Below are 17,500 nucleotides of genomic sequence, written 5' to 3' on the forward strand. Positions count from 1 at the left end.
TATATATATATATATATATATATATATATATATATATATATATATATATATATATATATGTATATATATATATATATATATATATATATATATATATATATATATATATATATATATATATATATACATGTATAAATATCCCATTATTACTTATTTGTCAATTTTTTTATGAAAAAGTAATAATTATTTTAGTCACAAGGCAAAACAGTTTAGCTTTAGTCATAAATATTTACCGAAATCTAAACCAATTAAATTTATGTAGTTTTTCTCAATTAAACCGAGGGATAACCGAGTTAAGGAGCTTGCAAGCGATCTATAGACCAGTTAAATGAATAATCAGTAACAAATTGTATCAAAATTTCTGGATTACGTGATTGGGAATTTTATGATATGGGAAAATGAATGAATTATGTGCTATCGCATCCTGGATAGGTTTCAATAAATGAATGTGATCGGGATGAAGATCACTTATGTAACTAAATACAAGACAAATTGACACACAATGCTCGATAGATAAAGTGAAATGAGCTAAGGAATATAGGGAATGTCAGAGAAATATCACTGGTTAGTTCTCAAAGTTTCGCAATAGAAATTAGGAATTTCGTATATACAACTTGAGTCTTCTTAGAACCCTGCCCTTATATTCTTTATACCTATGGTAGATTATGATTTAATTTTTCCTTTACTCGTAAAGTTCTTTAAACACTGTTATGTCGCATTTATGGGCAATAGAATACGACGAAAAGAAAAAAATAAAATTTATTGGTAAGATAAATTTTATTGCTCTCTCAATTAGATTATACATGTGTACAATCCCGAAATTGTATAACTCACTTCACTGGTTTCTATTTGATGAGAAACCTCCTCAACGCTGGAGAGGCAAGCTTTTAATGTAATATAAAACATGGTGCAAAATATACGGTCTCTGACTACATAGATGATCAAATTCCAAGAAGGTACTCTCATATTCAGTCAAGAAAACATGAAAGTAATGACCCAGAAATGTTAAATTGGCATGAGTTAAGTTGTATATTGATGAAATATATATTCTACATAGTTAAGTCACTGAGATTACTCTTTTTTTCCACAGAACTAGGCTGACAGTGTTATAATTACATGCAATTTTAAGCTTAAATAAAGCATGTGGGTTCATAAATGAATTGGATAAATGAAACTTAACGTCAGAGTATTTACGGCAATGATGCAAAATCCTAAAAAACAAAAGTCCTTCCTTAGGAAACAAACTTTTGCAAATAGCAAAAAGTTATTTATATTATCATTGATTCAGGACACATTATAATCATGGAAGCTTGTATTTCCGAGTCTTAAGACTATCATCTTTAACTTTATTCCAAGCACCAAATTCCTCATAATCATCATAATCAATATTCGTACTAATAAGAATAAATGTTGACAAATAATTGGTATATATCTTTAATAGATTAATGCAACAGCCACACTTTACCTATGTAAATTAACATTGGTTCTTCATGATATAGGTATATTCCTTCTCTACAGATCATCAGGACCTCTGTCTTGTAGGTTGCTCTCTCTCTCTCTCTCTCTCTCTCTCTCTCTCTCTCTCTCTCTCTCTCTCTCTCTCTCTCAAAGATCATTCAGAATCAGCTTTTTATTCACGACTGGCCTATCATTGATTAGGAAAACCGTGGCCATTTAATGGATTTTCTTAACCAGTAATGAACCAAGAAGTAGCTTTACTGAGCTTTACTGACATGCATACATTTACAAAGGAAATTATGATAAGGTTTATTTTATAGCTGATTTACACTCTGGAACGTCCTTATAAACAAACACGAAGTCACAGGTGGATGACGCAACATAGTCAGGAGTTGACGAAGACTCAGATGTGACTATTTTCTTTTTCATTATTCGATTTATCTATGTTGATTATAATGATTATGAGACCGTTAAATTACACCATTGTCGTGCACCTTCTAGCATATAACTATTACTCCATAAATGATTTGAATCTGTAAAGAATAATGATATTCTCCATTCAAGGAAATTTCATTTGGCAGCGCTGTCCCAAACATGTCCCACCAACCTTAACTATGTGATGATTGTTACTTTGGTCATCTGTACAGGGAAATAACTCACCATCCATGTGTTCTAATGAAGAAAGGAAATAGTAAACACATTTATAAGTATACCCAGGTTGCTTCTGATACTATATGAAAAATTCAAACCATTTTCGGATAAAAATATTCATTCCTAATAATGAAACGATCGTTGGGCAATTTACCAACTATCAATTCTCTAGCCTCTACCGTCCGAGCAAACCTTTTTGACACACGTGGTCTTCAAATATTTGAGTATATTAGTTAGGACAAGGTGCCTCTGATTCCATCTATTGGCAGTAAAGTAAAACTCGTTACGTGTAAGTGGGGGGGAGATAAATCTACGCTATGGTGCCTTTCGTTATGTTACAATATTGTTATTCTACGTAGTTTTTACTAACACTACATGTCATACCATGAAACATATCAATTATATTTTGGTTTCCGAAATAGGCAATTGAAAATTAGATCAAGTAACTGTGTAATTACTTGATTGTCTCGCCGATTTCAGTACATGTGGCATATCTGGTGACCCCCCACCCCACACCCCGAACCCCAAATGTAATTGAACTAACGATTGTTTACTGAGGAAATACTTCTGTGACATTTATTGGGAAATTTGTAATTTCAAAAGAATTAGGTTGTGGCCAGACAATAAGGAACGCTAAGTTTACCTGCATCTGTTTTCTAGCAATTTTGTCCCCAAATAGCAACAGAAATGAAGCAATAGAAATTATAATGAGTGGATGATGGAGATAATTAGCAATTTGGTACTCAACTGCTAAGGCCATCTATTGGCCATGAAAATAAATAATTCTAGAGCTCTTTAATCCTTGCACTCTGGAACCTTCCTTGGCGTCATTTTGGTATAAAAATAGCCCAGAATAGCCTACATATTTGGAACTGAATATAATTTATACATGTCACACATATTTTCACATACGTATCAATCTATCACACTTTTCCAATTGGATAGAATCATTCACATGAATGGATAAGGGACGTTTGCTGCCATCTTTGAAAAAAAGTAAAAACACTCAGATTCTATTCAAATTTCAAGTGCGTGATTACTAATATATACTTTCATGGTAGATTTTTTACTTAATTCTTTAAAAATTCATCATCCTAATAACACTTCAGTATTTTTCTTTTCATTTTAGGCTCTAGTTTATGGTAACCATATGTGAATACAGGTAATATGTATTACATAAGTATATAGAGCAGATTACAATATTCTAAGAACAAAGAGTTGGAACTCAGCCGTAGAATTAATAACCCCAAATTTAACCAAAATATATTCATGTCCGCAGAAAACGTTTGTTAGCTAATCATAAGCCCAATTTTAGATATCAACCCTCTATAAAGTGTGCCTTGTTACATGTACCAGGGGCGTAGGTTTTTTTTTTTTTTTTTTTTTTTTTTTTTTCCGGGTAGTTTGAGGCCCTGATAGTTGGGGGTCTGGGTCGCCTCCAACCAGAAATTTGTAGGACCAAAAAATTAGAAAAAATCATATTTTTGGACGTTTTTATATGACTTATTACAATTTGTACACAATGACTATAATAAAATACTGGTAAGCCTACTTGATGAATTCCCAAAAACATACTAACGATGTTGTTTCTTTGCTATAATCTCATTCCCAATATCGATGGAGTTCGGGCCATCAGTTTCCTAAGCATACAGTACTATGTTTTTATTTACGTTTTATTATATCTATCATTTATTTTTCAGTTTCAACTTTATCTTTAAATATCTTACGGCTTTTACATGTTTAATTACATCTAATTCATATTTACATATAAAAATTACCTAATGTTTTGATATATATATATATATATATATATATATATATATATATATATATATATATATATATATATATATATATATATATATATATATATATATAAGGAAGGAATTGAAGACGATGGATTGACGAACAAAGAAAATTTGCAGGTATAGCCTGGCACAGAAAAACCATAATCAGACGCAAGTGGAAAAACATGTCTGAGGCCTTTATTTTATCGTGAACTAGTTATGGCCGAATAAAGATTAAAGCAATGGTTATCAGCCTAATTTGTGCCATGCATCCCTTCCACCACATATCAGAATGTCATTCACCCTTCCGTTCCAAGATTATCTCCATCAAAATATTCTTTCTAAATATGCATATAGTACAAAAAATTCTTTTAATTTTGTTCCATATTAGTACATATACTGTACATTTACAATGTTTATATCGCTTCCAGAAGGCTAAAATAACCGGCTATAATACCACATGCAAGAAAAATTAATATTTTTATTAGAATCTCTGACTAGCCAAGAATTCAAACCTTAGCCTAATAATTATGTTATTTGTCTTTGAATTTAAACTAGGGTGATATGGTATGAAGATAAAAACCTCACAAACGGGGAAGTACGCCTATTGTATAGGCTTAATAATACTGCATTGGTCACAAAAATTCAAGGTTTTCAAATGCCTTTCTATACGTAAAGCAATATATATATATATATATATATATATATATATATATATATATATATATATATATATATATATATATATATATATATATATATATATTTTTGGGCTCAAGCCATGTCGTCCTGATGGAAGTTCCTATAGGGTAGCTTCCTAGGGTATATTACAACTACAGCGATATTCCCAGAGAATTTACCTTAAGGTACCAGAATTCTAACTCCTGGAGCGAGTATCCCTCGTGAAAGGGATATCGCGACATATCAGAGGACGTATTCTAGACACGTCACATGGCAATATACAACCTGGACAGAGATTTCGTCTCGTAGGAGGTGATTGACGAGATACGAATTCGGGAAAGAAAAAGGGGGAGCCGCTCCCAAGGCTTCCCTATCCCCCGATTTGTATGCGTGCCTGGCGCCAATCCTAGCGCCATCTGTATTCCTTTTTGCGTAGCTTAACAACTCGGTGTTTTTTCCTGTTTTTCTCGCAAATCTTGGATTTATTCGACTTTTCATGGCTTCTTCGTCTTTGTCGGCCTCTGATAAGTTGAGTATAGTGTCTGTTATGTACAAATGTAGGCTCTTGGTAAAATTTTGAGTGATTAATAGGATTAATCTTTGATACAAGAGCCGTAGCCTACCAGAGGTGTCCTGGACACTGTCGCTCGCTAGGTATAAATTAGTTAGTCAGAGCGACATTCCTGGTTGTTTTGCTTTAATAAATTTTAGCTATTTAGCATTACATAAGATTTCCTTTCGTGCTTAGTATTATTTGGCGAAGTATTCGCCATTCTGGCCTACGCTAGGCCATGTAGCCTAGTCGTTTGGTCCTAGTACTTCATGCATGATTTTGGTTTTTCCGAGTGTAATTAAAATTTTATTGAAGCTTTAGGCTATATTTTATACATTTTAGACTGTGTGGAATATTTCCAAGATTGTATACGTGTGAGTTTCGGTGAATTAGGTCATCGATTCTCTTGGTGCCTAGGCTAATTGCTTATGGAGCCTTAGTATACTTTATCATACTCCCCGGTTGCTTTCTTTTCTTCGGAGAAGGTATGCAATCCCTTTCCCTTTGTTTAAGCCTTGGGCTTTTCCTTAAGTGGTTTTTTCCGAATTTATTTTCGATAAAACTATACTAGGGTGTTACTGTACCTTCCTGTTCCTGTAGTTATGGTTCAAGAGGGACAGAACAACAGAGTTTTTAGTCTGAGTCTGTGTTGTCTGGCTTGGGGCAGAGTCCCCCTCGCTGACCTAACACATACAAAGGGAGCTTAGCTCCCTTAGGTCACTACCGAAGGTTTCTGTAGTTATGATTCCTTCTTTTGTGATCTACCAGACTAGTCCTGTTGCTGTTCTCGGGGGAGGATAAGTTCTTCCCTTGGGAGTAGCAACGCCTTCCTTGCTTTGGTGCTCTGGAAGCTGGCAAGTATTGCTGGCCTTTCCCCTTAGATCTCCCTTAGGCTAAGATAAGTTTCTTGGCTACGGGTGATCTGTCACTTAAGCAAGGTTGGCAGGACCCTCTTGTCCCTTCCCCCTCTATCTCCGTAATGGCCTAGCCATTACTGTACTGTACCTTGCCGGCCGGCAGAGCTGGTCGGCAGGGGTCTTACTGTACTGTACGTCGTTCTACTTCTGGACCTAGTATAGGTTGGGATGTGGAATTGACTCAGCCCATTGCCGGCCGGCAGAGCTGCTGGCCGGCAAGGGTCTTATGTTTTCGAGTGCTGCCCGGACCTCTCTTGGTCCCTCATCCATGCCTGCCGGCAGAGCCGGACGGCATTGGTCAAGGAAGCCTGAATTAGTTTCTCCCCTTCCTTATATGCACTCTTTCGGTTGCCGGGCTTGGAGGTTGTGTACACTCTTATCCCGGCATCCATTCTATTTTTCTTCTAGTGCTGTACCTGTCCCGGCTGCCGGCCTATGAGGCCGGCAGCCGGGCAGGTGTAGTCCTGTGGTTCTTTTGCTGCCGGCTGGCATCGGTCTTGTACCTTTGCCGGCCGGCTTATGTCAGTCCTTGTCTGCCGGTCACCAAGAGTGTGGCCGGCAGCTGGGTACAACCTTGTTTAGTTGCTGGCCGGCAGCCATTGCCGGCCAACACTGGCTGTTACCGGCCGGCAGTTGCTGCCGACCGGCACAGGCATTTGAACCAGAGTGCTGCCGCCCCTATAGCTGTTAAGTAGTATACTTTAAAGCTAGTTGTGGTGTGTGCTGGCCTGCAAAGGCAGGCCGGCACACATCCCCCTATACTGTACTAGTATTCTTCTGTATAGCATATACAGTAAGAAGAAAACTATAGTAAAGGTTTTGGTACAGCACTGTATCTTCTAACACTATTGTGTTTTCTTGCACATCCCTTTGCTGTTGCCCTCAGATAGGAAGCTGAGTTCTTCCCTGTCTATTATCCAGGATTTTAAAATCATTGCTTAGGTGTGAGCTCCACCTGTTTCCTCTGGAAACCTTGCATTGGTTACTCTAGAAGAGATAAACCATTTTTGATTTTATTATCTGGAAGGCTGCAACAATGGGTTGTGAGGGAAACACAAGTGTGTGTCTTTCCTTTCTGAATTGTTATGCTATACTATGCATATCCAGTGATACATAGTTCACTTGATACTCATGGAAATTTCTTCTCTTTACAGAAGGACACTCCGAAGTGGGGAAGTGCTTTCTGCAATGTCAGCAGCAAGAACCTCTGCGGACATGAGTTTTCTAGGAGACACGCAGCATACGCTGTCTCCAAGGATGATCTCCGGTATTGGGACCCTCAGGTATGTACTGTGTGCACTAACCTGATTATTGAGACATTTAAATAGCTAGGAAGAAGCTTCGTACCTGGGTAAGGGGCTTCCAAATGAACACTTCTGGCCCTTATCTTCCAAGTGAGAAGATGAGGGCGTATCTTTTCCCTAAGGCATCAGCTGATGCAGTGATTCCCCAGCCTCAAGAGAAGATCCCCTAAGTTCAGATCCAGGTGGATGCTGAAGTCGCGGTCGCGATGCAAGACATCCAGCTAAATGACAGGATGTCTGATGTGGACGGGTGTCAGGAGGAAGACCTCCTGGCAGAAGCCCAGGATGAAGTTCAAGCCCCTCTACATCGGCCGGTCTCCCAGTAGAGCTGGGACAGGCCCTCTCTTCTATTGTTGGAATGATCCAACAAATGCAGAAGGAGAATCAGGAGAAGGCGGCTGCAATGGAACTGCGAATGCAGTGCCTTGCAGAATCACATGGGCCCCAGAAAAAGCTCAATGTGAAAGACCTTCCCTTGTGCTCAGATGCTAACCCATGGAGGTATGCTGAGCACATGCCGATGACGACTGGAAAGATCGTCATCTCGGATAAGCTGGGCTCAGTTCCCCTGGAGGGTGGAATTCTAGCCCAGCAAGGCATCATATCCGGACTGTTATGTCCGGCTGAGGAAGGAACCAGCTTCAAAGGAGGAGACAGAGCCGAAGGAGGTCATAGTGATGGACCATGCTAAGGCTCAAGCTCTACTTTCATCCTCGATGAAAGAGAGGGGCTTCTCTAACTCAAAGGTAGCTGTATTGAATAGGAAGCTCCCTTCCTTTGTGTCCTCGCCTACTAGAGCCTTCCTCCTTTTACAGAAAGGGTTTCTGGCTGTACTAAAAGCAATCGAGGCCGGCAAGTCTTGCCCCTCCCTTGTCGCTGGCCCTGCCTATGGACCACAAAGACTGGAAGGACGTCCATCTTACGTTCTCAGTGGGAAAGTTGGAGGCTGATATTGCCGGACGTCAGTTCGGCAAGGACCTCCCTAAGCTGTCTGACTTTCTTTTGCGAAGTGAGTTCGATACAAAAGAAAGACTGACTGCCTCAATGTCTCTTCAGACTACTCTCGAGACGATGGCAAGTGACCCCAAGGTCCATGAAATGTTCATGGTAGTGGCCAAGCCTCATCTGGCCACAGTGACGAAGGACCTTTATGGCTTCGTCAAGGCAAGGAGAGCTTGTAGGGAGTTCGTGTTTACCTCGGCTACGGTGAGGCACGAGCTAAAGAAACTAATCTCCTCCAACATTTGGGGAAAAGACCTTTTTCCCTACCGACTTGGTCAAAGAAGTTGTTGATAAAGCCGCCTTGGAGAATAGAAACCTTCTCCAGAAGTGGGGCCTGGCTATCAAAAGAAAGTCTTCCCCGGATGAGGGTCCTCAACCAAAGAGGAAGACTATGAGGACTAGGCTACCGTCTCGGCCAGCCAAGCCTCTTAGACAGCAACAGCAACTGCAATTGCCATTGCCCCCAGTGCCCCAGATCGTGGCACAAACCCCGACCACCTTTCAGTGGGTACCCCAGGCCGTGTCGACACAGTCCACGGCAGTCACCCCAGCGTTCGAAGGGCAGTCTACTTCCTTTCGAGCAAAGCCTAGAGGAGCAGCCAGAGGCTCGTCTAGACGCCCCTCAAGGGGAAGGGGATTCAGGGGTGGTCGTGGTCAGGAAGGCAAGACCTCAGGACGGCAGTCCAAGTGAGGTGATACCGGTAGGAGGGAGACTTCTGAAATTTCAGGATCGGTGGACCTTCGATCCCTGGGCCCACAGCCTACTCAAGAATGGACTGGGCGGGAGCTGGTACAGCACTCCACCCCCGTACCTTCGGTTTTTCCAACACTCCACCCCCGTTATGGAGGAGTACGTTCAAGAACGGTTGGAGAAAAAGGGTGAAGCCCATCAATTTCTAAGGGAGGCTGTTTTGTGTTCCCAAGAAAGACTCGGAAAAGCTCAGAGTCATTCTGGACTTGTCGCCACTTAACAAGTTCATAGTGAATTGCAAATTCAAATTGCTAACACTGCAACACATAAGGACCTTACTGCCCAAGAGGGCATATTCCGTCTCTATAGACTTGTCAGACGCCTACTGGCACATTCCAATTAGCCACCGACTCTCCCCCTACCTAGGGTTCAGGCTACAACGAAGACTATACGCCTTCGGAGCCATGCCATTCGGGCTAAACATAGCCCCAAGGATTTTTACGAAGCTTGCGAGCGTAGCTCTCAAACAATTTCGCCTAAAGGGAATTCAGGTAGTAGCCTACCTGGACGACTGGTTGGTGTGGGCAGCATCCGAGACAGAATGCTTGCAAGCTTCCAGTCAAGTGATCCAGTTCCTAGAGTACCTAGGCTTCAAGATCAACAGAAAAAGTCTCGACTTTCTCCATCTCAAAAGTTCCAGTGGCTAAGATCCACTGGGACCTTTTGTCACACCGTTTCTCCACCCCGGCGAAGAAAAGGAAGGAGATAGCGGGTTCTGTCAAGAGACTTCAAGATTCCGAAAGGATATCAAGACACGAACAGGAGAGAGTACTGCGCTCTCTCCAGTTTGCTTCGGTGACAGACCCAGTGCTAAGAGCACAGCTAAAGGATGCAATAGGAGTTTGGAGAAGTTATGCATCAAATGCGTGAAGAGATCTGAGAAGACCAGCCGCTTCGGCTAAGTACTCTTCTCAGGCCTTGGTCCCAAGCCAGACATCTAAAGAAGTCAGGTTCTTCTTCAGCCACCTCCCCCGTCGGTGACGATTCACTCAGACGCCTCGAAGGAGGGATGGGGAGGTCACTCTCATCGGAAAAAAGTCCAGGGGACTTGGTCCAGGCTATTCAAGACCTTTCTCATAAAACTTTCTAGAAGCTAGGGCAGTGCTCCTTACCTTAAAGAAAGTCTCCCCGCGTCATTCGTTCCACATAAAGTGGTAATAGACAGTGAGGTAGTTGTGAGATACTTGAATCGACAAGGATCGAGGTCACCACCTCTCAACCAGGTGATGTTGGCCGTCTTCCGATTGGCGGAAAAGAAGAAGTGGTACCTGTCGGCAGTTCACCTTCAAGGAGTCCGCAATGTGACAGTGGACGCTCTATCTAGGTTCACACCGATAGAGCCGGAATGGTCCTTAGACGCAGGATCATTCTCCTTCATTCTGAATCAGTCCCAGAACTGCAGATAGACCTCTTTGCGACGAAAGACAACAAGAAGTTGCCCCTGTACGTGCCCCGTACGAGGACCCCTTAGCGGAAGCAATGGACGCGATGTCCCTCGACTGGAACAGATGGTCCAAGATTTATCTGTTCCCTCCTCACAACCTTCTGTTGAGGGTCCTCAACAAACTGAGATCCTTCAAAGGGTAGCGGCAATAGTGGCGGTAGCGGCAATAGTGGCCCACAAGTGGCCGAACAGCGTGTGGTTCCTCCTGGCATTGGAACTGTAGCTGAAGTTTGTACCACTACCAGATCCAGTTCTGACCCAGCGAGTCCAGAAGTCAACTGTCTGCGCTTCATTACAGAAAACCCGGACCCTGCAGTTCATGATTTTCTCTCCCTAGCGGTGAGAAAGCGTTTCGGGATTTCGAAAGCCAGTATAGACTTCCTTGAGGAATATAAATGCAAATCTACTAGAAGGCAATATGAGTCATCTTGGAGAAAATGGGTGGCCTTTTGTCAAGGCGAAGATTCCGCAGGAGATCTTGACAGACTTCTGCTTATCTTTTTTCCCCACCTCCATGGTCAAGGGTTGGCAGCGAACACGATTTCAGCGTGTAAGTCTGCTTTGACAAGACCCATTCTATATGCCTTCCAGGTCGACCTAGGTAACGAGATCTTTAATAAAGTCCTGAAAGCCTGTGCTAGGCTCAGACCTTCAGCACCTCCAAAGCCCATTTCATGGTCTTTAGACAGGTTCTTCATTTCGCTTCTCTGTGAGCAATGAAGAGTGTGCGTTAAAGGATTTGACACAAAAAGTTATTTTCCTATTTTGCACTCGCGTCCGGGGCCAGGGTTAGTGAGATTGTAGCCTCTCGAGGGAGGCAGGTCGTGTTCAGTTCCTGGATGGGGAAGAACTGAACCTGTTTCCGGATCCTACGTTTCTCGCCAAGAATGAGTTACCTACCAACAGGTGGGGTCCCTGGAGAATCTGCCCTCTGAAAGAAGATGCATCTCTATGTCCAGTAGAATGCCTAAAGGTCTATCTTCATAGAACTTCAGACTTCAAGGGTGGTCAACTATTTAGGGGAGAAACATCAGGCTCAAATTTATCTCTGAATCAACTCAGAGCGAAAATCACATATTTTATTCGCAGAGCGGATCCTGACAATACACCCGCAGGTCACGATCCGAGGAAAGTTGCCTCATTCTTAAATTTCTTTAATTGTATGGATTTTGAACATCTCCGTTCATACACTGGCTGGAAGTCTTCCAGAGTGTTCTTTCGCCACTATGCGAAGCAAGTAGAGGAACTAAAAGAGATCTGTGGTAGCAGTGGGTCGCGGTGTTAACCCTACTGTTTAACTCTGCGAGGAACAGTGGTCTTAATTGGGACGATTAATTCCAGGGTGAGTGTGTAGTTACATACTGTACTACAAACTAAGTGAGGGCACTGTGTTGCCCATCCAGACTGTTCCATTTCCGAAGGTGAACCTAGCATAAGTGCAGACATGTGTGCCGAGCGTTTCTAACGCTAATGTCATTGATTTGTAATACAGGCTTTTATGACTTGGATACCTCGGTATCTTAAAAGTGGCATCTAATGTTTTTTCTTTCAGACAAACAAGCTCTGTTTACTATCATACTTATGCTTAAAGTTTTGGGTTATCCTCTTCTTATATATATATATATATATATATATATATATATATATATATATATATATATATATATATATATAATTGTGGTTAACCTGTCTATTTATTGCCTGTCAATAATCTGGTTCTTGAGAACCTTGCGTCTCCTTCACCTGTGTCAATTTATTGGTATAATTGAGCATTCATTCTATGTACCTTATCTGGGATAATTCTAATAGAATTGTTCCTTTATGCAAGCTATGTTGCATTGGTTTTCCTCCTATGCGGATATAAAACCTTTGTCCAATACAAGTATTGTGCGGAAAACTGGTCGATATTTCATATTGACGCAGTGGTCCTTTACAAACTATGCTTTACTTAATATAGGGCGAGACCACTATATTAGCTTGCCTGGTATTCATACATAGATATATGTACTCTTCGAGACTTTTCCAGAGTCTAGTAGGACTCTTCCCTGTAGGGGGCAGGAAGCTCTAACATAGTTTATAGTTAGTTGAAAAGATGTATAACGGTAACATCTTAGGTCTCTAGGTCTAGTCGACCGGGAAAAAATTACCTCCGGGGAGTACGGCACGTTCTGAGAATCCACAGATACAGTAATGCTCTGGTACACTTCCATCAGGACGACATGGCTTGAGCGCAAAAAACGGATTTTGAGCGAAGCGAAAAATCTATTTTTGGGTGAGATGGCCATGTCGTCCTGATGGACCCGCCCTTGCCTTTCTAAGAAAGGGCTGTAGGACCCCTCCCTACATACAGTATCTGTAGCACCTTGTGTACGCTACAAGGAATACAGATGGCGCCAGGATTGACGCCAGGCACGCATACGAATTGGGGGATAGGGAAGCCTTGGGAGCGGCTCCCCCTTTTTCTTTCCCGAATTCGTATCTCGTCAATCACCTCCTACGAGACGAAATCTCTGTTCAGGTTGTAGATTGCCATGTGACGTGTCTAGAATACGTCCTCTGATATGTCGCGATACCCCTTTCACGAGGGATACTCGCTCCAGGAGTAAGAATTCTGGTACCTTAAGGTAAATTCTCTGGGAATATCGCCGTAGTTGTAATATACCCTAGGAAGCCACCCTATAGGAACTTCCATCAGGACGACATGGCCATCTCACCCAAAAATAGATTTTTCGCTTCGCTCAAAATCCGTTATTTATATATATGTGTGTGTGTGTGTGTGGACTAGAACAGACAACTGAACCGCCAACGTAGGCCTACAAGTTATGACCCTCTCTTGAGAAGAATCATCTTGCTGTGTTACTAGAAGAGGTGAAATAGATAAATCAGGATACGATAGGACGGAGTAAAATTAGGTGAACTGGGGAATTTTGTTTAGAGTTAAAAGAATGTCATATATTTTGCATTAAAGGACATTGAAGGAACATAGAAAATGGAATGGGTTTTCTTGCTAATACAATTTGTGCAGGTAACATAAAAGTATTTTATAGTATCAGTGATAGAATTGCAGGATCGATTATCAAACTAGGCAAAAGGTATAAGAGGAGGATCATTCAAACGTATACACCAACAACATCCAATATAGAAGAAGAAAGGGAAGCTTTTGTAAGGGGGATCTGAGATATCTTGAAAAAATATAAGACGTTTTGCATTTGTTTTAGGTGGTTTCTATGACAAAGTAGGTCAAAAGGAGTAAGTAAAATCTGTAGGCAAATTTGGAGTAGGCACAAGAAATGACCGAGGAGACACGCTTGTAGAATTTGCTAGTAAAAAAACGATCTAAATATCATGAACATTCTTTATTTAATAAAAATTAAGATAGAAAATGGCCATGAAGAAACCCATATATTGAAATGAAAAGACGAATTGAATATATATATATATATATATATATATATATATATATATATATATATATATATATATATATATATATATATATATATATATATATATATATATATATATATATATATATTCTGATGCATATGCATATATACATGTTTATACACGCACACATATTTGTAAATAAAATATTTATATAATTATGTATATATGCATTAATATATATATATATATATATATATATATATATATATATATATATATATATATATATATATATATGTACATATATGAATATATTCATACGTATATATATATATATATATATATATATATATATATATATATATATATATATATATATGTATATTGAATTATTACTTATTTGTCAATATTTAATGATAAAGTAATAATTGATTTAGTCACAAGGAAAAACCGCTTAGCTTTAATCATAAATATTTACCAAAATCTAAACCAATTACAAATATGTAGTTATTCTCAAGTAAACCGAGGAAAACCGAGTTAAAAAGCTTGCTGGTGATCTATAGGCCAACTAAATGAGTCATCAATAACAAACTGTATCAAAATTTCTGGGAATTTTATTATATGTGGCACTGAATGAGATATTATGTGCTATCGCATCCTGGATGGGTTACAAAAAATTAATATTTGATCGGGATGATCACTTATGTAAATGAATACAAAAATGTATATATATTGTTCAATAAATAAAATACGGAATATATGGAATTTCAAAGAAATATTACTTGTTAGTTTTGAAAACAAGCTTGGGATAGCAATTAGGAATTTCGTATACAAAACCTGAATTTTCTTAGAACCTTGCCCTTATATTCTATATCCCTATATATGGTGGATTACGATTTAGTTTTTCCCTTATTCGTAGTTGTTTAAACACTTTCATGTCGTATTTATGTGCAATAGAATACGGCAAAGAGAAAGAATAAAATTTTTCGGTAAGCTAGATGTGCAGATAAACTTTTTGCTCTCTCAATTATGGTATACATGTGTATAATCCCGAAATTGTATAACTCACTTCACTGGTTTCTATTTAATGAGGAACCTCCTCAACGCTGGAGAGGCAAGCTTTTATTGTAATATAAAACCTGGTGCAAAATATACGGTCTCAGACTACATAGATGATCAAATTCCATGAAGGTACTCTCATATTCAGTCCAGAAAACATGAAAGTAACGACCCAGAAATGTTAAATTGGCATGAGTTAAGTTGTATATTGATGAAATATATATTCTACATAGTTAAGTCACTGAGATAACTCTTTTTTTCCACAAAACTAGGCTGACAGTGTTATAATTACATGCAATTTTAAGCTTAAATAAAGCATGTGGGTTCATAAATGAATTGGATAAATGAAACTTAACGTCAGAGTATTTACGGCAATGATGCAAAATCCTACAAAACACAAGTACCTTCTTATGAAACAAACTTTTGCATACAACAAAAAATTATTCATATTATCATTGATCCAGGACACATTATAATCATGGAAGCTTATATTTCCGAGTCTCAAGACTTATCATCTTCAACTTTATTCCAAGAACCAAATTCCTCATAATCATCATAATCAATATTCGTACTAATAAGAATAAATGTTGACAAATAATTGTTATATATCTTTAATAGATTAATGCAACAGCCACACTTTACCTATATAAACTAACATTGGTTCTTCATGATATAGGTATATTCCTTCTCTACAGATCATCAGGACCTCTGTCTTGTAGGTTGCTCTCTCTCTTTCTCTCTCTCTCTCTCTCTCTCTCTCTCTCTCTCTCTCTCTCTCTCTCTCTCTCTCTCTCTCTCTCAAAGATCATTCAGAATCAGCTTTTTATTCACGACTGGCCTATCATTGATTAGGAAAACCGTGGCCATTTAATGGATTTTCTTAACCAGTAATGAACCAAGAAGTAGCTTTACAGAGCTTTACTGACATGCATACATTTACAAAGGAAATTATGATAAGGTTTATTTTATAGCTGGTTTACACTCTGGAACGTCCTTATAAACAAACACGAAGTCACTGGTGGATGACGCAACATACTCAGGAATTGACGAACACACAGATGTGACTATTTTCTTTTTCATTATTCGATTTATCTATGTTGATTATAATGATTATGAGACCGTTAAATTACATCATTGTCGTGCACCTTCTAGCATGTAACTATTATTCCATAAATGATTTGAATCTGTAAAGAATAATGATATTCTCCAGTCAAGGAAATTTCATTTGGCAGCGCTGTCCCAAACATGTCCCACCAACCTTAACTATGTGATGATTGTTACTTTGGTCATCTGTACAGGGAAATAACTCACCATCCATGTGTTCTGATGAAGAAAGGAAATAGTAAACACATTTATAAGTGTACCCAGGTTGCTTCTGATACTATATGAAAAATTCACAACATTTTCAGATAAAAATATTCATTCCTAATAATGAAACGATCGTTGGGCAATTTACCAACTATCAATTCTCTAGCCTCTCCCGTCCGAGCAAACCTTTTTGACACACGTGGTCTTCAAATATTTGAGTATATTAGTTAGGACAAGGTGCCTCTGATGCCATCTATTGGCAGTAAAGTAAAACTCGTTACGTGTAAGTGGGGGAGCTAAATCTACGCTATGGTGCCTTTCGTTATGTAACAATATTGTTATTCTACATAGTTTTTACTAACACTACATGTCAAACCATGAAACATATCAACTATATTTTGGTTTTCTTAAAAGGCAATTGAAAATTAGATCAAGTAACTGTGTAATTACTTGATTGTCTCGCCGATTTCAGTACATGTGGCATATCTGGTGACCCCCCACCCCACACCCCGAACCCCAAATGTAATTGAACTAACGATTGTTTACTGAGGAAATACTTCTGTGACATTTATTGGGAAATTTGTAATTTCAAAAGAATTAGGTTGTGGCCAGACAATAAGGAACGCTAAGTTTACCTGCATCTGTTTTCTAGCAATTTTGTCCCCAAATAGCAACAGAAATGAAGCAATAGAAATTATAATGAGTGGATGATGGAGATAATTAGCAATTTGGTACTCTACTGCTAAGGCCATCTATTGGCCATGAAAATAAATAATTCTAGAGCTCTTTAATCCTTGCACTCTGGAACCTTCCTTGGCGTCATTTTGGTATAAAAATAGCCCAGAATAGCCTACATATTTGGAACTGAATATAATTTATACATGTCACACATATTTTCACATACGTATCAATCTATCACACTTTTCCAATTGGATAGAATCATTCACATGAATGGATAAGGGACGTTTGCTGCCATCTTTGAAAAAAAGTAAAAACACTCAGATTCTATTCAAATTTCAAGTGCGTGATTACTAATATATACTTTCATGGTAGGTTTTTTACTTAATTCTTAAAAAATTCATCATCCTAATAATACTTCAGTATTTTTCTTTTCATTTTAGGCTCTAGTTTATGGTAACCATATGTGAATACAGATAATATGTATCACATGATTATATAGAGCAGATTACAATATTCT

The sequence above is a fragment of the Palaemon carinicauda genome, chromosome 6, assembly GCF_036898095.1.
Source record: "Palaemon carinicauda isolate YSFRI2023 chromosome 6, ASM3689809v2, whole genome shotgun sequence".
Classification (NCBI taxonomy): Eukaryota; Metazoa; Arthropoda; class Malacostraca; order Decapoda; family Palaemonidae; genus Palaemon; species Palaemon carinicauda.